At 52.4% G+C, this 15,722-nt stretch overlaps 1 pseudogene; it reads left to right on the forward strand.

Moving 5' to 3' along the window:
• Positions 1 to 256: 256 nt before the first annotated feature.
• The window catches only part of LOC147119899 (uncharacterized), a 91,333-nt pseudogene continuing 75,867 nt past the window's right edge, over positions 257 to 15,722 (forward strand).

Genomic DNA, 15,722 nt, shown 5'->3' on the forward strand with positions numbered 1-15,722 from the left:
TGTAAATGAAGGAGAAATGGTGAATGGTCAGGGAGCTTGTGTAAATGGAGGAGAAGGGGTGAGTTGTCAGGGAGCATCTGTAAATGGAGGAGAATAGGTGAGTGGTCAGGTAACTTCTGTAAATGAAGGAGAAATGATGATTGGTCAGGGAACGTCTGTAAATGAAGGAGGAATGGTGAGTGGTCAGGGAGCATGTGTAAAGGGAGGAGAAATTGTGACTGGTCAGGGAGCATCTGTAAATGAAGGAGAAGTGGTAATGGGTCCGGTAGGGAGACCATTCACTTGTTCCATGTGTGGGAAGGGATTCATTCAGCGATCCCACTTGGTTAGACACCAGCATATTAACACGGAGCAGAGCCTGTTCGCATGTTCTCACTGTGCAAAGAGGTTTACAAACTCATCCCACCTGATGAGGCACCTGCCTATTCACACTGGGGAGAGGCCGCTCACCTGTTCCAGGTGTGGGAAAGGATTTAACCAGTCCTCACCCCTGCTGGCACACCAGCGAGTTCACACTGGGGAGAGACCATTCACCTGCTCTGAGTGTGGGAAGGGATTCACTCGGTCAGCACACCTGCTGACACACCAGCGAGTTCACACTGAGGAGAGGCTGTTCACCTGCTCCGGGTATGGGAAGAGATTTAACCAGTCCTATTCCCTGCTGACACACCAGCGAGCTCACACTGGGAAGTGGCCATTCACCTGCTCCCGGTGTGGAAAGGGATTTAACCAGTCCCCGCCCCTGCTGACACACCAGCGAGTTCACACTGGGGAGAGACCGTTCACCTGCTCTGAGTGTGGGAAGGGATTCACTCAGTGTGGTAAACCACTGTATTGTATATTGCCACCTCTGGGTGGCGCTGTGTATGGAGGCATGCCTCAGCTGACTCCACCCACCACTGTGTGGGTTTCGTTCAGACTTGTTCAGTCACTCACGAAGAAGCATGGTCTCTTCTTAGCTAATAAAAGCCTTATTCATCTCTTCTTTCGACTCATCATCTCTTCTTCGACTCATCACCTTTTATGAAGTAATTGATAAGCGTATCAATTTTATTAGCTAAAAGTTAAATGGCGACACCTGAGGAGCAACAACAGCAACGGATACAGCAGACATTGCTGAGAGCCCTCAGACCACCACGCCTGGACCTCGACCCTCAAGATGTGGGTGCATCAGCCAAGTTTGAACACTGGCTGAGCTGCTTTGAATCCTTCCTCGCAATCTCACAGGTTACAGAGGAGGATCACAAACTGAAAATTTTGACCGCCCAGGTGAGCCATCAAGTATATATGCTAATCCGGGACTCTAATACGTACGTGGCGGCCCTCGAGCTACTAAAAGGGCAATATACGCGCCCAGTGAACACAATTTACGCCCGACACCTCTTGGGATCCCGCAGGCAGCAACCGGGAGAATCGGTAGGGGCATTTGCACGGGCGCTACTGGCACTCTGCAGAGACTGCGATTGTAAAGCGGTAACGGCTGTGGAGCACGCGCAGGGACTCGCCTGTGATGCCTTCGTCAGGGGCCTCCAGTCAGACCACACCCGGCAGAGACTGCTAGAAAGCAAGGAACCCGACCTGAAGACGGCCATTGCCCTTGCGCTCTCGTTAGAGGAGGCCCACCGAAACCTCGAGGCATACCCCCGTAACGGCGCCGAGACATGGCAATCGAAACCGTGGGACACGGGACCGCCGCCCCCGGCACCAACCGCTGCAGCGACCCAACCGAGACAGCAGCCTCCGGTAAGAACTGCTTCGATGCCCAGTAACCAGGCCCAAAAATGCTATTTCTGTGGCCAGTTAAAACATCCCAGAGCGCACTGCCCAGCTAAGACAGCTACCTGCTCGGGCTGCGGGAAGAAAGGCCATTACGCTAACGCCTGCAAGGGGAAGCCAGCCAGCAGCGCAGCGTGCGGGCCGTGGGAGCAGCCATCTTATCCGCCATTTTGTGTACCCCCGGCCGCATGGCATCCGCCGCCATCGTATCCAACGCACTCAACCGCCATTTCGTCACCGGAACCGACCACCGTCTCGGCGGATGACTATAGTGACTCACTAAGCCACATACTGGCCTCCGTGACGCTGGATCAAGGCCACCCTCACCATCTATCCAGCTCCATGATGGATATCGCGGTAAACGGCCGCGCCACCAGTTGCCTGATCGACAGCGGGAGCACAGAGAGTTTCGTCCACCCCGACACGGTACGTAGCCACTCCCTCACGATTCTGCCAACGCACCATCGCATTTCTATGGCGTCCAAGTCCCAGTCAATGGACATCAGCGGCTACTGTGTGGTGACCCTGTCAGTAGGGGGCACTGAATATCAAAAATTTAAACTGCTAGTCCTGCCCCGTCTTTGCGCTGCCGTCCTGCTAGGGTTGGATTTTCAGTGCCACCTTAAGAGTGTCACACTAGCATACGGTGGACCCCTCCCCCCACTCACAGTCTGCAACCAACAACTTTTAAATCGCCCGCTGCAAACCACCTGCAGCCTTTCCACATTAAAAGTCCCCCCCCCTCCCCTGTTCGCTAACCTCACCCGCGACTGTAAACCCATCGCTACCAAAAGCAGGCGGTACAGTGCCGGGGACAGAGCTTTTATCAGCTCTGAGGTGGAGCGGCTCTTGAAGGAGGGCATTATCGAAGGTAGCACTAGCCCCTGGCGAGCCCAGGTTGTAGTCGTTAAAACCACTGCAAAACGCCGCATGGTAATCGACTACAGCCAAACCATAAACCGGTACACCCAGCTGGACGCGTACCCCCTCCCTCACATATCTGATATGGTCAATCAGATTGCGCAATACAAAGTATTCTCCACCATCGACCTTAAGTCAGCGTACCACCAGCTGCCCATCCGCCATGAGGACCGCCAGTATACTGCCTTCGAGGCAAACGGCCGCCTCTACCACTTCCTTAGGGTCCCCTTCGGCGTCACCAACGGGGTTTCGGTCTTCCAAAGGGAGATGGACCGAATGGTTGACCAGAACGCGCTGCGGGCAACCTTCCCCTATTTGGATAACGTCACCATCTGCGGCCACGACCAGCAGGACCACGACGTTAATCTAGCAAATTTCCTCCGTACGGCCCAACGGCTGAACCTAACGTACAATAAGGAAAAATGTATGTTTCACACCAAGCGCCTGGCCATCCTCGGCTGCGTGGTGGAGAACGGAGTCATCGGGCCCGACCCCGACAGAATGCGCCCCCTAATGGAGCTACCCCTTCCCCACTGCCAAAAAGCACTGAAGAGATGCCTGGGGTTTTTCTCCTACTACGCCCAGTGGGTGCCCCTCTATGCAGACAAAGCCAGGCCCCTCATCAAAGCCACCTCCTTCCCCCTGACACCAGAGGCGTGTGCAGCCTTCACTCTTATCAAGAACGATATCGCGAAGGCCGCAATGCACGCGGTGGATGAGTCCATCCCCTTCCAAGTGGAGAGCGATGCCTCCGACTTCGCCCTAGCCGCGACCCTTAACCAGGCGGGCAGACCCGTGGCCTTTTTCTCAAGGACCCTCCAGGGCCCCGAGACGAGACACTCCTCCGTCGAAAAGGAGGCCCAGGCTATTGTAGAAGCGGTGCGTCACTGGAGGCATTACCTGGCCGGGAAACGATTTACCCTGCTCACTGACCAGCGTTCAGTAGCTTTTATGTTTAATAATAAGCAGAGGGGTAAAATCAAGAACGACAAGATCTTGAGGTGGAGAATCGAACTCTCCACCTACAATTATGATATCTTGTATCGGCCAGGGAAACTCAATGAGCCCCCAGATGCCCTATCACGTGGTACATGCGCCAACGCGCAGAGTGATAGGCTGCAGTCCCTCCACAATGACCTCTGCCACCCGGGGGTCACCAGGTTTTTCCATTTTATCAAATCCCGTAACCTGCCCTACTCCATCGAGGAGGTCAGGACCATGACCAAGAGCTGCCAAATCTGCGCCGAGTGCAAACCGCACTTCTATAGGCCGGACAGAGCAAGCCTGATCAAGGCCACCCGCCCCTTCGAACGCCTGAGCGTCGATTTTAAAGGGCCCCTCCCCTCCGCTGACCGCAATGTGTACTTCCTCAACATAGTTGATGAGTACTCCCGTTTCCCCTTTGCCACCCCTTGCCCAGACATGACCAGTACCACGGTCATCAAGTGTCTGAATGACATCTTCGCTCTGTTCGGGTTCCCCAGCTATATACATAGCGACAGGGGCTCATCGTTCATGAGCGACGAACTTCGGCAGTACCTGCTAACAAGAGGTATCGCCACGAGCAGGACCACCAGTTACAACCCCCGGGGGAACGGCCAGGTGGAAAGGGAGAACGCGACGGTTTGGAAGGCAGTCCTCTTAGCACTAAAATCTAAGGGCCTTCCGACCTCCCGCTGGCAGGAGGTCCTCCCTGCAGCGCTTCACTCCATTCGGTCACTGCTTTGTACTGCCACTAATGCGACCCCTCATGAGAAAATGTTCGTTTTCCCCCGGAAGTCTACATCGGGAACCTCGCTACCGGCATGGTTGACTTCTCCTGGGCCCGTCCTACTGCGGAGGCACGTGAGGACGCATAAAACGGACCCCCTGGTCGAGCGGGTGCACCTCCTACACGCCAACCCCCAGTATGCCTGGGTGACATACCCAGACGGGCGGGAGGACACGGTCTCCATACGAGATCTCGCACCCTCGGGTACCCCTGAATTACCACCGTTATCCCCCTTACCACCGTTATCCCCCTTACCACTGTTATCCCCCACCACCCCTCCCAACCCAACCCCTGCAGACGGCATGCCAAAGCCCCAGGAATCTTCGCCAACCACCCAGACACCAGACCCGACGTCGGATGCTGCAACACCACCGCCGCCACCACGACGATCAGGACGTCAGACAAGGCCTCCTGATAGACTTAACTTGTAGTACCCTTCACCCCGCCGGACTTCACATTAAACAAGGGGTGAATGTGGTAAACCACTGTATTGTATATTGCCACCTCTGGGTGGCGCTGTGTATGGAGGCATGCCTCAGCTGACTCCACCCACCACTGTGTGGGTTTCGTTCAGACTTGTTCAGTCACTCACGAAGAAGCATGGTCTCTTCTTAGCTAATAAAAGCCTTATTCATCTCTTCTTTCGACTCATCATCTCTTCTTCGACTCATCACCTTTTATGAAGTAATTGATAAGCGTATCAATCAGTCATCCCACCTGGTGAGACACCAACGAGTTCACACTGGGGAGAGACCATTCACCTGCTCCGGGTGTGGGAAGGGATTTAACCAGTCCTCTTCCCTGCTGACACACCAGCGAGTTCACAAGTGACAGGGGTTGGATTCTGCTGTTTTTGCTGCTGTTAATCACATCCTGAACTGATTTGTGTTCATTCTGACAGTTGGGGTTTGTTTCTGCTGAAGTTAGTAACCCCAATAACTGGGCTGGAGTTTAATATTCTGGATGTCTGTCAAATAAATCAAAGGGTGAAAGGTCAGAGTCACTCTTGTCCCTGAAAGGGGGTTAAGAATACTGCTGATTGTGTTTCCCTCCAATGGAGTTTATTGTTACTTTTGCCAAATAATCTTTAAAGATATCTCCCAAATACTGACAACTATTTCAAATGGAGCTAAAATCTGTGTAGGGTTTGGGGTAATAATGTTCAGAGACGAACATGTTTTAACATAAAATGGTTCAAATACATTGCCATTAAATGTCTGATAGAATGTGCACTATGGGAGAGAGAAGTTTAGTCTGAGTTAGAAACTCAAACAGGAGCTTCACTGCCATGGCAACACTGATAAGACATTCCATTCCACTGAATCCACCGGGTGGAAACTGTAATCAGATCAGGGGAAAGAACCGGGTTTGTCTGTTAATATCAGCTTCATCACAGAAATCACAGAAACCCCACAGTGCAGATAGAGACCATTTTGGCCCATCAAGCCTGCACCGACACATATCCCACCCAATCCCCGTAACCCCTACACATCCCACCCTAAATCCCTGTAACCCCACGTATTTAATCCCCCTAACATTAAGGGTCAATTTATCATAGCCAATCAACCTAACCTGCACATCTTTGGACTGTGGGAGGAAACCGGAGCACCCGGAGAAAACCCACGCAAACACGGGGAGAATGTGCAAACTCCACACAGACAGTCACCCGAGGCCGGATTCGAACCCGGGTCTCTGGCGCTGTGACGCAACAGTGCTAACCACTATGCCACCGTGCTGCCACAGTGAGTAAAAGAATACATTAGATTACATTGTGTGATGTTTAAACCTATAACTGTGAAACTGTAAAATAACATCATTAACAGCAGGCAGGGTAGTTTAGGGATAAAGAGAACATTACTGAAGAAAAGTAACTGCCGGGAACCAGGGAAAGTGTCCTTGTAAATCACACATTAGAGAAGTTCCAATTTTTCCCTCGGCTCCTGCCAAAACCCAGCAGAGAAGACAAAGAAGCGTCAGGTGCCAGACATGGATCACTACAGGGTATAAAAGTGAGGGGATCCTGATGTAAGGGGACAGTCGGGACTGGAGACACCGGAGACCAAGCTCAGGGCGCCCGAGGTTCCATCCAGCGGGCTGACCTCATGTAAGTTACTGTGGACACGCGGGACTTGCAAGTTTACTCTGATTGATGGATCAATGTAAGGTACGGGAGAGGACAGAGAATCTGCTCATCTTATATTTCTAATCAGGTATTAAAGTTGTTGACACTGGACTCTCGAACCTGCTAATTAATAAGACAAGGCATCAGCTAGAATCTTACACCACTTTACTGTTCTGCTCCTCTACTCCTTTTAAACTTTTACCATTTAATGTAGATTTCCTACTTTTTTCTTCCTCCCAGAATGCATCACCTTATAATTCTCTGTATTAAATTTCATCTGACATCTACCGGCCCCATTTACTAACCTGTGTATTCACACTGAAGTCACTTACAGCCCTCTTCACGGTTGGCCATGGGCCCTATTTTGGTCTCATCTGGAGATTTTGATCTTGTGCCCCACATACCCAAGCCCAGATCATTTCTCTATATTGAGAAGAGCAGTGCTCCCAACACTGACCCTGGGGGACACCACTGTGTCCATCCCGCCAGCCTGAAGAACATCCATTAACCACTACTCTCTGTTTTCTGCCCTTTACCCAACTTCCTATCCACGCTGCCCCACTCCCTTTAATACAGTCAGCCTTAATTTGATCAACAAGCCTCCTGTCCGGCACCTGACCAAACACCTTCCGACAATCCATCTACACAACATCCACTGCATTTCCTTTCTCGCTACACTGTGTTATTTCCTGAAATAATCCCTGCTGTCTGTCCTGAGTGAATCCATTTCACTGCCAAATGTTGCAATGTTTGCTCCACCCCACAGGGTTCCATCTGTTCAAAGCCACAACAGAAAGGTCCAGTTTTCTCCTGGAGTTTGAGAGAAATCCGCTTCAACAATGAGGCAGAGTTTCAGCCAATGAGGGAGATCCGGGCTCAGCCCCGCCCACTGGATGCCGCAAGCCCCGCCCCTCACACACTCCGATTGGTTGGTGGCCCGCCCCACCCTACCCTTCCTATTGGTCCGGAGCTCCCGTCAATCACCCGGACAGCGTGATCTGAGCATGCGCGGGAGAGGCTCATTGTTGGGCAGTGGCGGAGACTGAGCGACCCGACAGGAGAAACAACTTGTGGCCTTGACACAGCAGAGGGAGCAACTCAGCCGGTTAGCATCAGGGTGGGCGGTGGATGTGGAACTCGGTCCCTGGCCTCCTGTGTTGGTCTTTGATGTGCCTCAATAATTCCGAGACTCCCAGAACAAAACAAGGCTTTTATTAACTTAGAACGAAACATGTAAGCGAGAGAGATGTCGTCCTTCTGGAGATTGGGGTTAGACTGAAGCTAGCTTACAAACGGGGCCAGGTATGGGCGGAGCCCTACACACAGCACATTCCAGTATACAATACAGCACATTCCAGTACACAATACAATGAGGTCTGGGGGAAGGGAAATGACACTGAAACCGATCTCAGTCACAGGCAGTGATGAATGGAAATATTTCATCACATTCACCCCTTCTATAGATTTAGTCTGTTCGGGGGTTTGATAGTCCTCTGCGACTGACGTGGCTGTTGCGGTGCCGCGGGTGTCGGCTGGGTGTCCCCGGTAGCCTCCTGGGTCTCTGCCGGGGGTGCCGCCAGGGTTGTTGAAGGGGTAGTTGGTGGGGGTGCCGTTGGTCGGTGTTCTTCCGGGGGTGATGAAAGAGTAGTGGGTGGGTAAGAGTTGCTGTGATCGTCGTTGCCGCTATTGCCGTGGTTGTTGTCGATGCCGGCTGGGGCGACGTCTTTTATGGACACGGTGTCCTCCCTTCCGTCGGCGTGCCGGACATATGCGTATTGGGGGTTGGCGTGGAGTAGGTGTACTGGCTCCACGAGAGGGTCCGTCTTGTGGCCCCTCACATGCCTTCGCACGAGTACCGGACCTGGGGTGGAGAGCCATGACGGCATGGATACGCCTGAGGTGGATTTCCGGGGAAAGACAAACATTCGTTCATGAGGCGTGGTATTAGTGGCCGTACACAATAGCGACCGTATCGAATGGAGCACATCCGAGAGGACTTCCTGCCAGCGGGAGATAGGGAGGCCCTTGGTCCTTAGAGCTAGAGTGACTGCTTTCCATACTGTCCCGTTCTCCCACTCCACTTGGCCGTTACCCCAGGGGTTGTAGCTGGTGGTACGGCTCGTGGCGATCCCCCTGGACTGCATGTACTGGCGTAGCTCTTCACTCATGAAGGACGCCCCCCTATCCGTATGGATGTAGCTCGGCATACCGAACAGGCAGAACAGGCTGTTGAGGCATTTAATGACCGTGGCGCTGGTCATGTCTGGGCAGGGGAAGGCGAATGGGAACCGGGAGTATTCGTCCACAATGTTCAGGAAGTAAACATTGCGGTCGACGGACGGGAGGGGGCCCTTGAAATCTAAGCTGAGCCGCTCAAAGGGCCGTGTAGCTTTGATTAAGTGGGCTCTATCTGGGCGGTAGAACCGAGGCTTGCACTCAGCGCAAGTGCGGCAGTTCCTGGTCAGGGACCGAACTTCCTCAATCGAGTAGGGTAAGTTACGGGACTTTATGAAGTGGAACAGCCACGTGACCCCTGGGTGGCAGAGGTCGTTGTGGAGGGTCTATAGCCGATCCCCGGTGGCGCTGGCACACATCCCTCGTGAGAGGGCGTCAGGGGATTCGTTAAGGGCCCCTGGCCGGTAAATGATGTCGTACTCGAAGGTGGAGAGCTCGATCCGCCACCTAAGAATCTTATCATTTTTAATCTTCCCCCTCTGTTTATTATTGAACATAAACGCTACCGACCGCTGGTCGGTAAGTAGGGTGAAGCGTTTGCCGGCTAGGTAGTGGCGCCAGTGGCACACTGCCTCCACGATGGCTTGGGCCTCCTTTTCCACGGAGGAGTGTCTGATCTCGGGCCGTTGGAGGGTCCTCGAGAAGAAAGCTACGGGCCGCCCCGCCTGGTTGAGGGTGGCCGCCAAGGCGAAGTCAGACGCATCACTTTCCACTTGAAATGGAGTGTTCTCGTCCACTGCCTGTAGCGTGGCCCGCTCAATATCCTGCTTAATGCTTTTGAAGGCGGCGTGGGCCTCAGCAGAGAGCGGGAAAGAGGATGCTTTCAAGAGGGGGCGGGCTTTGTCGGAGTAGTTGGGGACCCATTGGGAATAATAAGAAAATAACCCCAGGCATCTTTTCAGGGCTTTGGGAGTGTTGGGCAGGGGCAGCTCCTGTAGGGGGCGCAATCGGTCGGGGTCTGGTCCGATTTCCCCATTCTCCACCACGCTGCCTAGTATGCAGAGGCGCGTGGTGTTGTAAACGCACTTGTCCTCGTTGTAGGTGAGGTTGAGTTTTTGTGCGGTTTTCAGGAACCTCTCGAGGTTCGAGTCGTGATCCTGCTGGTTGTGACCGCAGATGGTGACGTTGTCGAGGTAGGGGAAGGTTGCCTGCAAGTGGTGGTCATCGACCATGCGGTCCATCTCCCTCTGGAAGACCGAGACCCCATTCATCACCCCAAAGGGGACACTGAGGAATTGGTAGAGGCGTCCGTTCGCCTCGAAGGCGTTGTACGGGCGGTCCTCTGGTCTGATAGGGAGCTGGTGGTACGCTGACTTGAGGTCGATGGTGGAGAACACCCGGTATTGGGCGATTTGGTTCACCATTTCTGATATGCGGGGTAGCGGGTAGGCGTCTAGTAGGGTGTACCTGTTGATCGTTTGACTATAGTCGATCACCATCCATTTCTTCTCGCTACCCCTTACCACTACCACTTGGGCGCGCCACGGGCTGTTGCTGCGTTCAATAATGCGCTCTTTCAGGAGCCTGTCTACCTCGGTCGCGATAAACCGCCTGTCCTCCCAGCTGTACCTCCTGCTTTTGGTCGCTATTGGCTGGCAGTTAGGGGTAAGGTTCGCGAATAGCGAAGGCGGCTTTACCTTCAGGGTAGCCAGACCGCACACTGTGAGGGGCGGCTGGGACCCACCATACTTGAGCGTGATGCTTTGGTGGTTGCACTGGAAATCCAGGCCCAAGATCACGCTCGCACATAGGTTCTTCATGATTAATACTTTAAAATTATCATATACAGTTCCGTTAACGCACAATTGTACCGTGCAGTAACCCAGAATGGTCGATGTCTGGGTTTTGTCAGCCATAGAGATGGTACCCTGAGTAGGGACCACCTTTAGGGAGAGTTGTTGTGCCAGTTCTGGGTGGATAAAGCTCTCCGTGCTTCCACTGTCAATTAAGCATTTAACCCGGCACCCGTTTACCTCGATGTCCACCATTGATCTGGATAGCGGGTGCGGCCTGGTCTGGTCCACTGTGACTGATGCCACTGTAGGGCCCTGATCGATACAAGATGGCGTCCACGCTGTCTGCTCACAAGATGGCGGACCCCACGAGGTCGGGCAAGATGGCGTCCAAGATGGCCGCTCCCACGGCGCACACGCGGCGGTGGCAGGTTTTCCGGCGGTTGGTTTTCCGGCGGGGTTCCCTCTGCACACCTTCCCGAAGTGCCCCTTCTTACTGCACTTAAAGCAGGTGGTGCCTTTCGCCGGGCACAGGTTTCTGGTGTGCTTTGGCTGCCCGCAGAAGTAGCAGTTGGGTCCCTGACGCGTCGCGGCTGTCGTAGGGCTTCTGGGGGGAGAGCGGGGCCCAGCCGGTGTCGGGCTGTCGGGCGGGGAAGATGCCTTCCAAGATGGCGGTGCCCTCGGTGCACACGTGGCGGCGTGGACGGCGCGGGCTGAAGAGTAGGCGTCCGAGTTTCTCTGGGCCACATCCAGGGATCGCGCGGTGTCCGCAGCCTGTTTCAGGTCCAACCCCGTTTTTTCCAGCAGTCTTTGCCGGATGTAAGTGGAGCTGGGGCCTGTGATGAAGGCATCGCGAACAAGCTCGTCAGTGTACACCGCGGCTTTTACATCTCGGCAATTGCAGTCTTTGCCAAGCATTTTCAGGGTGCTTAGGAACTCCTCCACCGATTCCCCAGGTCGCTGTGCGCGGGTGGCGAGCAGGTGCCTAGCATACACCTCATTCATAGGCTGCTGGTAATGCGCCTTTAAGATGTCGCAGGCAGCCAGGTACGTCTCGGCGTCTTGGATGAGGGGGTAAACCCGGTGGCTTACCCAATCCCGCAGAATTCCGAGTCTCATCCTTGCAGCGTCCGTAGCGTCTTTGACGGATGCGGAATTGTCCAGGAAGAATTCCATACACTCAAACCAGTGTCCGAAGCGTGCTGATGCGTCCGGAGCATGTTGATCCAAATCCAAACGTTCGGGTTTCAGGAGTTGATCCATAGTGTTGAAAAAATAAGTTAATAAAATTGATGTGCCTCAATAATTCCGAGACTCGAAGGTAGCAGAACAAAACAAGGCTTTTATTAACTTAGAACGAAACACGTAAGCGAGAGAGATGTCGTCCTTCTGGAGATTGGGGCTAGACTGAAGCTAGCTTACAAACGGGGCCAGGTGTGGGCGGAGCCCTACACACAGCACATTCCAGCACATTCCAGTATACAATACAGCACATTCCAGTACACAATACAATGAGGTCTGGGGGAAGGGAAATGACACTGAAACCGACCTCAGTCACAGGGAGTGATGAATGGAAATATTTCATCACAGTCTTTCTTGTTGCATCAGTTTGAGCTGGAGTGGAGAGGGGGGCTGACGCGGCTGGGTTTAACCCCCAGTACTTCTGAGCCTAGTGGGACCCAACAATTTCCAATGTGGAACTGTGAAGGGAGGTGGATTCTAGGGGAGATTAAGTTGCTAAACAGACACTGTCTGCACAATGTAAAAGACTATCGTTTTAGGAACAAGTATTTCTGTAGAGGCTTTCAATCCATTTTATATATACAGATTTTTTTAATTCATTCGATGTGGGTGTCACTAGCAGAGCCAGCTTATATTGCCAGTCCCCAGTTGCCTGTTGAGAAGGTGATGCTGGGCCTTCTTCTTGAACCTCTGCAGTCCGTGTGGTGAAGGTACTCTCAGAATGCTGTTAGGTGAGGAGTTCCAGGATTTTCACCCAGCGACGATGTAGGAACGGCGATATATGCCCAAGTCAGGATAGTGTGTGACTTGGAGGGGAACTGGGAGGTGATGGTGTTCCCATACACCTGCTGCCCTTGTCCTTCTAGGTGGTGGAGGTTGCGTGTTTGGGAGGTGCTGTCAAAGTTCTAGTCGAGTTGCAGATGTATAAAGTCACTCCTTCACCACTCCCCCTCCCACCTCACACTCTCTCTCCTCCCATTAAGGCCAGACTCTTGTGTCGGTCCAGACCGGGTGGCGGGTTCCCTTCCCTGAAGGACATTAGTGAACCAGTTGGGTTTTTACGACAATCCGGCAGCTTTCATGGTCACTTTTTTCTGGTGCCGGCCCCTCAAATTCCCAGATTCATTCAGCTCAATTTCACAACCTGCCTTTGTGTTTTTGTGGGTTCTCTCTCACCCTCTCTTTTTCCTGTTTTAAATTAATTTTGTAGGGTATTAGAAGGGGAGTATTTACAGATGGGAAGCTCAAACCAAACATCACGTCAAGATCTCACTGAGTCGCTCGATTCATCAGGACCTTTGTATATGGAAGCAGAAAGCAGCATTCAGAGAGGGGAGAAACCGTACACGTGTTCTGTGTGTGGACGAGCCTTCAGCCGATCCTCTGGCCTGTCGTGTCACAAGCACAATCACATGCGTGAGAGGCCATTCACCTGCTCTGTGTGGGAAGGGATTCACGTCTCCATCGGACTTTCTGAGGCACCAGCGAGTTCACACTGAGGAGAGGCCGTTCACCTGCTCAGAGTGTGGGAAGGGATTCACGTGTTCATCTGGCCTTCTGAGACACCAGCGAGTTCACACTGGGGAGAGGCCATTCACCTGCACTGAGTGTGGGAAGGGATTCACGTTTTCATCCGGCCTACTGAAACACCAGCGAGTTCACACTGGGGCGGGGCCATTCACCTGCTTCGAGTGTGGGAAGGGATTCACGTGTTCATCTGGCCTTCTGAGACACCAGCGAGTTCACACCAGGGAGAGGCCGTTCACCTGCTCTGAGTGTGGGAAGGAATTGACTCGGTCATCCAGCCTGCTGACACACCAGCGACTTCACACTGGGGAGAGACAGTTCACCTGCTCTGAGTGTGGGTAGGGATTCCCTCGTTCATTCAACCTGCTGCAGCACTGGCGAGTTCACACTGACGAGAGACCTTTTAAATGCCCGGACTGCGGGAAGTTCTATAAAAGTTTTGGGGACCTGATGTGTCATCAATGTGTTCACACTGATGAGAGACCGTTCAGGTGCTCACACTGTGGGACTGGGTTCAGGCAATCATCTCACCTCACTGTACACCAGCACACTCACACTGGGGAGAGGCCATTCAGCTGCTCTGAGTGTGGGAAGGGATTCACTCAGTCATTCAACCTGCTGACACACCAGGGAGTTCACACCGGGGAGAGGCCATTCACCTGCTCTGTGTGTGGGAAGGGATTCACTTGTTCATCCAACCTGCTGCAGCACTGGCAAGTTCACAAGTGACTACAGGAAATGGATTCTGATGTTATTGCTGCTGTTAATCACATCAGGACTGAATCGTGTTCATTTTGACAGTTGGGTTTGTTTCTGCTGATGTTAATAACCCCTGTAACTGGGCTGGAGTTTAATATTCTGGATATAGATCAAATAAATCAGTTTGCTTTAAACACATTGTTGTGGATTTTTGTCATTCCCACCTGAGTGCTTAGCATCACCTGGCTGGAGCTCAGAAAGGACAATCTGGGGGGAGGATCGTACGGCAGGAACAGACCTACAGCCTGGACACAGTCCGTCAGGGCCACACTGAGAGGGGCAAACGGCACTTTGGTCTTTCTTGTCTCTCTTCACTGACAGCAATGTCCCCGTGCAGGTTAATCTAGAGGTCTGTAAGGATAGTGTCCCAGCTGCTCTCTTCCATGGGTCAGAGCTCCTGGGCACGGAACAGAAGGCTCCTTTACACCTGTGTTTAGAGTCAGGAAGAACAACGGTGAATGCTGGAAACGTGCTGTCAAATCAGAGATTGGTGTCAAACTGCGATCTGTTCCTGACTGAAAGTGAAACGGCAGGGTTAAGTTTCCAGTCTAAAAATGGCTGGTAATTATTCTATGAAGGTTTAACGTGTTCGTAGAATTATAGAATGGTTACAGCACAGAAGGAGGCCACTCAGCCCGTTGAGCCCATGCCAGCTCTCTGCAAGAACACTTCAGCTAGTCCCACTCCCCCACCCTTCCCTCATAGCCCTGCAAATTTTTGTCCTTCAGGTACTCATCCAATTCCCTTTTGAAAGCCACGAGTGAATCTGCCACCACCACCCTTTCAGGCAGTGCATTCCCGATCCTAACCACTCACTGCGTAAAAAGTTTTTCCCCGTGTCACCTTTGATTCTTTTGCCAATCACCTTAAATCTGCCAATGGGAACAGTGTCTCACTATCTACTCTGTCTAGAACCCTCATGATTTTGAACACCTCTATCAAATCTCCTCTCAATCTTCTCTGCTCCAAGGAGAACAACCCCAGCTTCTCCAGTCTATCAAGGTAACTGAAGTCCTTCATTCCTGGAATCTTTCTTGTAAATCTTTTCTGCACCTTCTCTAAGGCCTTCACATCCTTCCTGAAGTATGGTGCCCAGAAGTGGACACAGTGCCCCAGTTGGGGCCGAACCAGTGTTTCATCATCATTTCCACACTTTTGTACTCTATACCTCTATTTATTAAGACCAGGGTCCCGTAAGCCTTTTTAACTGCTTTCTCAACCTGCCCTGCCACCTTCAAGGATTTGTGCACACATACCCCTAGGTCTCTCTGTTTGTGCACCCACTTTAGGATTGTACCATTTAGTTTACATGTCCTCTCCTCATTCTTTCCACGAAAATGTATCACGACACAATTTTCTGCGTTAAATTTCATCTGCCACATGTCCGCCCATTTCACCAGCCTGTCTATGTCTTCCTGAAATCTATCACTCTCTTCACTGTTCACTATACTTCCAAGTTTTGTGTCATCTGCAAATTTTTAAATTATTCTCTGTACACCCAAGTCCAAGTCATTAATATATATCAAGGAAAGCAGTGGTCCTACTCCTGACCCCTGGAGAACACCACTAGATACCTTCCTCCAGTCCGAAAAACAACCGTTCACCAATACTCTCTGTTTCCTGTCACTTGGCCAAT

Source organism: Somniosus microcephalus, chromosome 4 (genome assembly GCF_052327205.1).
Source record: "Somniosus microcephalus isolate GS21.2 chromosome 4, FLI_Smic_1.0, whole genome shotgun sequence".
Classification (NCBI taxonomy): domain Eukaryota; kingdom Metazoa; phylum Chordata; class Chondrichthyes; order Squaliformes; family Somniosidae; genus Somniosus; species Somniosus microcephalus.